The sequence below is a fragment of the Magnolia sinica genome, chromosome 8, assembly GCF_029962835.1.
Source record: "Magnolia sinica isolate HGM2019 chromosome 8, MsV1, whole genome shotgun sequence".
Classification (NCBI taxonomy): domain Eukaryota; kingdom Viridiplantae; phylum Streptophyta; class Magnoliopsida; order Magnoliales; family Magnoliaceae; genus Magnolia; species Magnolia sinica.
Genome location: NC_080580.1, coordinates 2,474,957 through 2,485,361, shown reverse-complemented (window position 1 = coordinate 2,485,361; position 10,405 = coordinate 2,474,957). Strand labels below are relative to the sequence as shown.

At 37.8% G+C, this 10,405-nt stretch overlaps 1 long non-coding RNA gene across 1 annotated transcript; it reads left to right on the top strand.

Moving 5' to 3' along the window:
* The first annotated feature begins 2,670 nt into the window (after positions 1 to 2,670).
* On the top strand, positions 2,671 to 3,415 carry LOC131253830 (uncharacterized). Its single transcript, XR_009175295.1, has 2 exons — positions 2,671 to 3,116; positions 3,203 to 3,415. It is a non-coding gene; the product is annotated as an uncharacterized LOC131253830 (long non-coding RNA).
* Positions 3,416 to 10,405: the final 6,990 nt, after the last annotated feature.

Genomic DNA, 10,405 nt, shown 5'->3' with positions numbered 1-10,405 from the left:
GCTGCAAATTGATGGTCACAATTCTTTCTCGATGATTTGTGGTGCAGATTCCTACCTCTTCTCGTCTGTACTCATATAGCTCGTCCAAGTGAAGACACGCACAAGGAAGACATACCTGCATTATATGCACCTTGGACGATAGATCTCTACATTCTTCAATAAGTGCTCTTTCCCTGGCAACTACCCCGACAAGTTCTGAAATCACATGATCCACTCCTACTACCTGTGTTCATAGAAACTCTAAGTCGAAATAGATATCCAAGCCAACCCAAAATAGTTGGGACAAGGCTGTGGTGATGGGTTCAAAATAGATCCCCAACTGCCCAAATAGAAAAAGGTACCCATTCCTTCTATCTATATATTCACAATTACTCTTTAGCCAAAATAGATACCCAAACCTCATAATAGCTCGGACAAGGCTATTATGAAGATGGTGATGAGTCAAAATTGATAATCTGCTCAAACAGACAGTTATACGGTAGATTATGCATTCCTTTACACAAACTTTTACTTACAAATTTCCACAACCTTGCTGCAGGTAGCTGAGGTTTCATCAGAATTAAGATATTCCACAAGATATTGCATTGCAACATTTGCACGTTTCCAATTTCCTGCAAGTTGCAAACAAATTACCATTCCAAGCTTTCTGCAAAATAGTTTTTTATCTCTCCAAGGTATGTACATTAAGCAGAACATAATACCAGTTATAAACAAATTACTATTGCAAGCTTACCTGCATAATAGCTTTTCCAAGATTCCTTAGAAAGAGATGGAGAACATTTCACATGTATATATAGAGGAACTAACTGTTGTCTAGAATCAACCAGACTAGCATGTGCAATCTTAGAACAAGGTCAAGGTTGGGTTAAAATTTAATTCTCATTTTGACTTAGAATACAAGACAGCTTTGCATGTCGCAGACTCTAGAAATCAGAGATTTTTTTTATGTCACAACATAAAAATTGTATCAAGGGCTTAGATGAAGCTATGGCCCTTGATAGAGTGGAATGGCGGAACATGATTCATGTAGCCAACACCAATTAATCGAGTGGCTTAGATGATGCTGATGATGATGAAAGGATAGGAAGTGCCACAATAAGTGAAATATCATGTTTGACAAATTGAGTACGAGTGAGGATCTTTTCTTTCATTGCCATCCAGATGGAAGCCAGAGCTGTAGGCCATGAATCAGAACTCCATAATCAATATATTTGAGAAGTGCCATGATTGCAAGTGGAAAGAAGAAAATTAAATGATTTGTTGGAGAAGTCCTGTTAGATACCAAGGGCAAGACAGCATCATGTTGGCCATCAAGACATCAGACAAACAGACTCCATATCTCATTAGAAAATCAAGAAGCCACTCAAAGAATAACCAGAGATAGCCTCACAATCTATCGCAGACCAAATTGCTCATGCATCGAATCTATTTAGACAGTAACAAACCCTGGCCGCAAGATCCACATGCCTTTAGACATCGAATCTATTTAGAAACAACTTAGCCAGCTGCCCCCAATATTGTCAACCCCATTCTCCGGTATGTCCAACTCAGTCAAATTCCTGTAACCCATATCAAACTTCAGGATCTTCGACAAACAGCGTAACTAGCAAAAATCTACTGTGGTACAATGTTAACCATCCATTTGTGGCCTTTGGTAATGACAAATTTTTAAGTGAAAAATAATCCACAATCTATGTAAATCATGGTGGCCCTAGAAGCAAACCCTTGCTTGACATACCATCTCCATGCTTCCCTATGGTGTGGCCCACCTGAGTTGTGGATTATGAGTATATTAATGTGTATTTTGTATTGGGTTGTACTTGCAAACAGTACCTTTCAAAATGTAGCATATCACAATATGGTAGCTTGTATTCTATATCTTTCATTCAAATGCCTGTATCTCACTTTTGCTGTCACTTTTTCTAATTTGGGATCTACCTTAACTGTTGTTTGCAAATTCAAAATGCAAGAGGTACTTCCACAACCAGCTGAAGCCGTCAAAGCTTTCCTGGACCGTGATGTAAAGTCAGCAGCAATGGTGGATACTCACAATCTCAAGGAGTTTTATGTGTTTTTGTCTCTTATGTATTCATGCAAATTTGATTAATTTACAGTTTATAGCTTAGTAGAATTGGCCATTCAAAGTGGACCTGAAATAAAGCAGGTACCTTTAAAGTAAGTTTTCTTATTTATTGTTTTTTAGTTGTTTGAGAATTAGTAACAGCGTTTACTATGGTTGATATTTCTGTTAGGTTGATACTCATTTTTAGGATTTGTATTATGCTCATGAGTTTCTTCTCTTTTGAGTCATCTATTGAGAATTCATGTTCGAAATCATAAAAACCAAATGATCCATATGTTCGAAATCATAAAAACCAAATGATCCAGAGCCATGCCACTCTTTTATAGGCTTTTCTTTTTTAGCTTTTTTTGTTGAATGTGAGTTCTTTATGAATTGTTCCTATTCTAAGGCCCATGGATGATTTGTTTCCTAAAAGTTTTTCCAACCACATGATTTAGGGATAGCTTGGATAGAAATTTCAGTAAAAAAAAAATGTGAAAATGTGCTGGGCCTTACAATGCTAGCTTGGCTCCTCCTTTTTTAAATGCAGATTTTGTAGATTTCTAAAATCATGCGCTGTTTTATCTGATTGGTAACCTTCAAACTCCAGTTGTGTGCCATGCAATTTTGATTGGATTAAAACATGAAATCCAGTTGATCAGCCAAGCATAAGGAAAAGAATCCTAAAATGGGTTTTTGGAAAAATTGAAATCAGAGATTCACCAGTTAAAAATAAGTAAAATTAACTGAATTTCTAGAGTTTAAAAAGGTATACAGAAAATTAAACAATATTTTTGTGAATTCAAATTCCTCATGTTTGAAGTAACCTTGGATTCAAGCATGGCTTAAACTGAAATTCCTTCAATGCAAAAGAAAAGAAGAAGAAGAAGAAGAAGAAACTTTCTCTATATTCTTCATTTCATTTTTCTGATATTCAGTTGTAGTAAACTGAAATTCCTGCAGATTTGTAGACTTGATGCAAGGATCAGGCAGAACCTTGCTGCCATGCAGTAGTTGGAACATGAGCTTGGGCCATGTCTTCCTTTGATTATAGGTAAGTTTTTATCAACTCAATTTTTCACTTTTTCATTGGTTTGTCTGGAGATTCAGTTTTTGAACCTCGTTTATTTATCTATGCAGAGAAATAAGGCATGGGTTTTCATTTACCCCAACAATATATGAGGTAATGCTTTGATATTTTGGAATGGTTTTCTTTGATTTTTTTTTTTTTTTTTTAATATTAGAGTGTAATTAAATTGAGAGTTGTTGTAGATGCTAATAGATTCTCAACTTTCTAAATCCGTTCCTTTACTACTATTATTGTGATCATTATGTAGAAGATTCTTGCTTGGATTCTCAACACATCTTAGATACCATCCAGTTTCATCCATGTCACCGAAAGCAAATCATAGAATTGTAATTAATGAACTAGATTCACCACTGATATTGGTCACGTGTACACTTGAATGTCACATGTGAAGGCTGCATATGGATGGATGGGCGTGGATAAAACACACGCATCAATGTAGGGCAAATATATGTAATGGAATTCAAGTTACAACATTTGTTGCCTTGATAGTTTTTGCATTTTTAAAGATAGGATCAAATGATTGATTATTTTCCATGCATCAATTTGGTAAATGCTACTTTTTTACCATTTTTTTTAAGGATAGGATATACAATTATCGGCGCTCAGACAAGCGCTGCTAAATCTACACTAGCGCCGGTAAAACTTTTACCACCACGCCCATTTATCGGCGCTTGGCTAGCCATGGGCATTCAATCCCTACTTTTTCCGGTGGTACAGTCCACTAGATCTTAATGGACTTAAATATTATTAGGTCACAAAGACTTTGGTGAAAACATAAATATCAGCTTAATTCAAAACTTTCATGGTTCTTAGAAGTTTTGAACCATGGGCATTCAATCCTTACTTTTTCCGGTGGTATAGTCCACTTGATCTTTGAATGGACTTAAATATTATTAGGCTCATACCATAAAATGAGCTAGCAAAATGGATAGACAATGTGTATAAAGATAGAGATCATGGTGCGCCCCACAGAGTACTACCATCACGTTGTTGGGTGGTGTTAGGGTACACCATGCAATTGATGTCCTAACATTACTCATGTCTATATGGCTATGAGAAGTGAATTACAAAATTGGAGATGAAAAAGGGGAGCAGAAGGACTTGATTGCATTCATTCACAATATTACTGACCAAAGTATGTCACTTGATGACTTGATTGGATTGCATGCATTCATTTATGGACTTGACGATGTTCACTCCCCAAGTATAGGGTTGTGATGTAGTAATAAACTCGGTGAGACCGAGGTCGAATCCACAGGGACTAATACCTGTACGTTATCTGAAACCAAGTAGAAATAGAACTAGACTAAGATGTGATCTAAACCAAATAAAATTTAAGAAATAATTGTGGAATAATTATCTAAAACTTTAAGGAATTTAGAGGAAGGAAACTAGGGATTCAGAGGATCCACTTGTAGAGATCAGGGAGATTTTATGCCTGCATCAAGGATTATGGAATTAAGTTGAACTTACTTGATCTGGTTTTCAAGAGATGAAAGGTATATGAATTAGAATGGATTCCATCATCTGACCATGCCCAGGCGACAAAGCAAACAACAGGATTAAACTAATTACCAACCAATCAACAGTGCATGAAAGTTAGGAAGGGTACTATCATCCAACCATGCCCAGGAGACGATGGTGAACAACAGGGCCTCCTGACGTCATAAACATCAAAAGAGAAAAAGAAATATTCAAAGCCATTGCAAACCCATTGTAATTTCAGTCACAACAGACCATTCAAGACTGAGAAAATATTCCTTTAATAATTAAACCACAATCAAGTTTAATTCACAATTAAATAATTAAATCAACAAATAAAGTCTCCCATCTCAATACAAGCTTCACCTCTTAGCCCTAGCTAGGAGGATTAGCCCGTCATGATGTGGCTACAAAAATAAAGAGAAAAGAACCTTTTCCTTTCTATCTCTTTCCCTGCTCTACGTCCAGCCCAAAGCCTTTCTGTTCCCTATCTTCTCTGTTTCTCTTTCTGTCTCCCTGACGTCCAGCCAAAAGCCCCCCTCCTTCCTTCAATCGTGCCCAAGCCCCAAACCTGTGCTCATGTTACAGCAGCAAAAACACCTCCCGTTACACCAGAAAAATCCCTTCAATCGTCCCAAAACAAGAGCTGCCCGGTTCCTCTTTCTGTTTTCCCTTATATCCTAGTCCCCTACGAATCAAAGACTTCATGCCCAAGTCTGAGTTGTTGCGTAGAGAGAGAAGGATAGCTATTTACGTAGCCGCGTTCGTGTTTGCAGTGAAAACGTAAAATATCTTGCGTTTGGGTTGTATTTATGGCGCGATATCAAACTATCCGTCATTTCTGAGATCTTGGCTAGAATATTGGCCTTCCTGTGGACACATTGGATGGTATGGATCACTCAAATTATTGATGACCGTGGCCCACTATCCCCCGCAAATCCCGGACTCAACTGAACGCGGAAACAGGGCCTACGCACGCTGGCTCGCTGTCGAAGTTGGTGGGGCCCACATAGATTTTGTTTTGGGAAATCCACTCCGTCCACTGTATTCTGCTCGAAAAACCAGCCGGAAATCACTATTTTTGGATCCAAATCGGTGTGGTTCATGGAAGAAATCAGCTGCAATAGTTGTAGGGCAGTCCATTTGTGACCATTGAAACCAACACGTGTGCGTGCATGAGTGCATAAAGTCAACATGGGTTTGGCTAAATCGAGCCCCTCTGCATGATGGACGGATCGGATTGAGCATTTGGACCATGATGATGGCCCACTGAGATCATCCGCGGTCTCTGTTTCATTACAGAACTCTGAAGAGAGACGTCCCTGTGTTGCCGTGCACTCTTAGTGCAAAAAGTGTATTATGTACACTGTATGATTATTATGAGAAATCTACACCATCCATCTTGTTCTCCATTTCATTTGAGCCGTGGGGGCCGAAGTTAAAGCGTATCTGGACAGCGGGTGGGCCCCAAATCAGGATTTTATGGACTGATCTGTTGTTCAGCTACTTTCACGAGGATCCAATGGCTGAAATTTGACGTGTACGGTTAGTTTTTGGTCCTCGAGCCATGTATAAAGTTTCGAGCCAAACAGATGATGGAAACCCAGTGATCTTGCATTCTGGCTGACTTTCAGGCCGCTTGAGCTTCAGTTTCTCAATTTTTGCGGATCCCTGACATGTAATTCCATCGATCTTGGTCCCTTGGAGTCCGTCCCTTGCCTTGGTGCATTCTGAACGTTAAATCCGTGCTTTTAGCATCCTTTTTCAGTCCATGCTCGTAAATACACCTTGCATCACAAACACGATTAAATTGGTGCATTAAATAGTATCATGTCGATAAATTCAGGTACTAATTGGGTCTGATATGCAATATTTGACCCTCAACACAACCCCCAACCAGCATCTTGCTAGTCCCGAGCAAGGTATGCGAAAAATAAATTGAGAATTACAGGACAATTTCTACAAACTCAAGAGATTTATGAAAAACAATTCAGATACTCGAATTCTAAGATTCATGAATGTTGGCATTACTTTCTCCTGGAATCAAGCGCATGGTACTTCATAGTCAAGCTCAAATATTAATCCATTAATTAGAACGATTCTAAATATTGAATTCCATGGGTGTATCGTGTAATCTCGGCTTATCATTAAGGTTTACTTCTTAATTTCATAATATTATCGGTAAACACTAAGATAATTCATGATAACCAACACCTAAACCAAAGCTTGGTTCATTCTTCCAGCTTTTGATGATTTTCACACTATGTCAACTTGTTTAAAAGTACAGCTAAGGAGGAGAATCGAATCTACACCTATAGGGAGCAAACCTATGGTAAAGATTGGACGCAAAAAAGTTTATGAATGTCAACCTTGGGGAATCAAACCTTCACCTGTAGGGAGCAAACCTATGGTGAAAACCATTCGCCCAATCTTTTCAATTTCTCAAGTTGGTTCCTTTCAAGCTTAGTGATCACCAAATTAATCTTTCAATATCGAATGAAACCTTAATGTGTAAGCGAGATGTGACATGTAAAATTAGGATTCAATCAGTGTTTAAAACTTCTAATCATGGATTAATAGTGCTAACTTAACTGTGAAATCTAACAATAGTTGAATCCAAGAGTCATCAATTCCAACATCACTTATCTTGTAATTCTAAGTCCAAGATGGCTGTCAAAATCGCTTCGAATTCATACGAAATTCTAGAAAAATTTAAAAATTTTCACAATTTCTGCTCAAGACTAAGAAAACACTGATTAGGAAACCTAATCTCCCACCCCCAACCAAAAATCTACATTGTCCTCAATGTAAAAGAAATAAGCATGCAATGCACATGGGACAAAATAAGTAAATGAGAAGTGATGGGAAGATAATACCTGAAAGAATCAAGAGGCTTTCCATAGCTATTTACGTAAAAGGGGGTCAGTACAAGAGAGAAACCAACAAAAGTAAAGACAAAATCCTACCTATACCACTTTCGCAGGTGCTCTCGATTGCATTTAGCATATGCAACAAGCCTTTAAACCCCTAGGTTGCCCCTAGTGGACGAGTTGTAGTCTCGTGAGGGTTTGCAGTAATGTTACCCACAAACATTGAACTAACTAACGAAATGAAATAAAGAGCTGGGTTGCCTCCCAGGAGCGCTAAGTTTACCGTCTTCAGCCAGACAAATAAAGCAACTACCCTAGTCCTAAGAAAGCAAGGAAAAACTACTAAGTCAAGCCGCAAGGTTCCTCTTTCAGCCAGTATCTTGATAAGTTTCTCAGTAAGTTCCTCAATAGGATCATCCAAAAGCTCTTTTTGCAATAGGCTTGGACGCCTTGGAGCATGACCTTCCATAGAAACTTATGTACCTCATAAGAAATTTTCCGTTGAAGTGCTTGAGGTATCCATAGTATATATGATTCACCTGTGACAGAAGAAGTTTCAACGTTAGTATCCCATAGTGAAGCAGAAACTACAGGTAGATAAAGTTTAGAAAACTTCACAAGAAGTAATGTAGTCTCAACACATTCCGAAGTATCAGATTTTGGTTCAATTTTTAGCTCCTCCTCCCTTAATGGTAAACATTCAGGATCTGTGGAAGAAGGGGCTTCAAAGTAAGGGTTTTCTCGGTCAGTGATGACCACCGAGATGTTATCTTGCAAGGCATTCACTATGTCTCTTATCATGGGATTATTTGAATCTGCAAAGTGTGCCAAACAATCATCAAAAGAGTTGGGACATTCAGCTGAGGGTGATTCATTTTCCACATTAAAACTTGTGATGATCTGCCCAAAGAATCCATTGTCTTTAAAGGTAAACGGAGGTGTGCTCTCTTGCTCCAGCCCTACACAGATAGATTGAAAATCAATAGGGGAAGCATCGATGTGATCACTTTGTTCATTGAAACTACTCAATTGAGGTGTTGAATTGTCAAACGTGTACAGATCAGATGGTGGCCTCAACTTAGTGGTTTTAATTTTCAAGGTCGTAGCGAGCAACTCATCCTTCTCCCGAATCACATCATCATTTAATTTAGAGGAGTGGTCCAAACATGTTTCACAAGAGTTAGAAGGGTCGATTGTAAGGAGCCCATCCTCTACCTTAAAATCAGACATGTCAGGTGAGGGGAGTGGCTCATTATGACCGACCACTTCATGTACATCTTGATCATTGACCTGGACCAAACTTGAGATTGATTCTAGGGGACTTTGGGCTGTATATTCATGATCATCATCCCAATAAGCATCATCGTCTAATTCCGTACAGTACACACTTGGGATGGGGTCGCTCTCCTCACATTCTACACCTAAGTTCGGTTGAGGTTTGAAAAAACTAACCTCTACGTCATCATTGAGATCCTGTGTGTCATGTGAGGAAAGTGTGTCATTATCACTGTATTTGAAAGATACCCACGCATCTTGACCATTCCTTTGAACAGTCATTGAGATCAACTCATCGGGAAATTGAACCATATGCTCATTGATAGAATCCAACTCCTCATTTGTAATTCCAGAGTTCTTCCAAAGTGAGTTAGGATCACTTTTCTCGCATTGTATTTCTGGAATGAATTGTGGTTGAGATAACCGAGCCTCCTCTATCTTATCAAGGCGCGAATTAAGCGCTTCCAACGATTTTCTCATTTCCGTGAGATAGGCCAGGCTATGCTGAGCTAAATCCTCTTGGATTGTTTCTAGTTGGATATCAATGGTAGGGTATCCAAGAGGGTAATTATTATAATATATAGTTGGTTCATCTTCCAAATTTTGATGTTTCCCATGGTAATAGTCATACTGATCATACATGGGAGAATATGATGGTTGATAATAATCCTCGTTTCCATAATTACGATCATATACGGCCCTATTAACAGATGGAACATAACGTTTTAGTCGGTTCTCAATGTCTGTTCTTGATGGAGAAGAATCTTGAGGTATACGTTGAATTCCACAACCCTCAGGCATTCTCCAATATCTCTTATTCATCTCGGCATATGCACGTACCCACGCTTCCATGGTAGAACCCTAACTCTGAGTCTAATCCTAGAAGAAAGAAAAATCCTACAGCAATACATAAAGTAAGAGGAGAAGTTAGAAAGATGTTACCAGATTAGAGATTCTTATATTAAGATCCTGCAAAAGAAAACAACAGAAATTAGTTTCTAAATCTAAGAATTCTAAAGTAATGTTAGTTTTTAAACAAAAAGTCTACAAGTAGAAAATTTCTAAAAATAAATTAGGAAACAAAGTTAGATTCTAAAAGAGTTAGAATTAGAAAGTTAATAAAAATAGAAAGTTAGTTTCTAAAAAGGAAAGTTCCAGAATTAGAAAATTTCTAAAAATAAAGGAAAGATGAGTTAGTTTCTAAAATTAAAAGAGGAAAGTTTCTAAAAATAAACTAGTTCCTAAAAATAGAAAAATACTAGAAAATAGAATATTTCTAAAACTCAAATAATAATTCTAAAAATAGAAAAAGTAGAGGAATTAGAAAAGGATTACCAATTTAGAAGTTTATGTCAGCATCCTACAAGACAGGAAAACATGTTAGTTTCTAAAAATAAAATAAACAAAAAAAAAACTTTAACCTAAAGTTAGTAAAATCCTAATCTTAACCTAATTCTAAAACTAATTAATCCTAGAAAACGTAACCGTCAGTCCCCGGCAACGGCGCCAAAAACTTGTTCACTCCCTAAGTATAGGGTTGTGATGTAGTAATAAACTCGGTGAGACTGAGGTCGAATCCACAGGGACTGATACCTGTACGTTATCTGAAACCAAGTAGAAATAGAA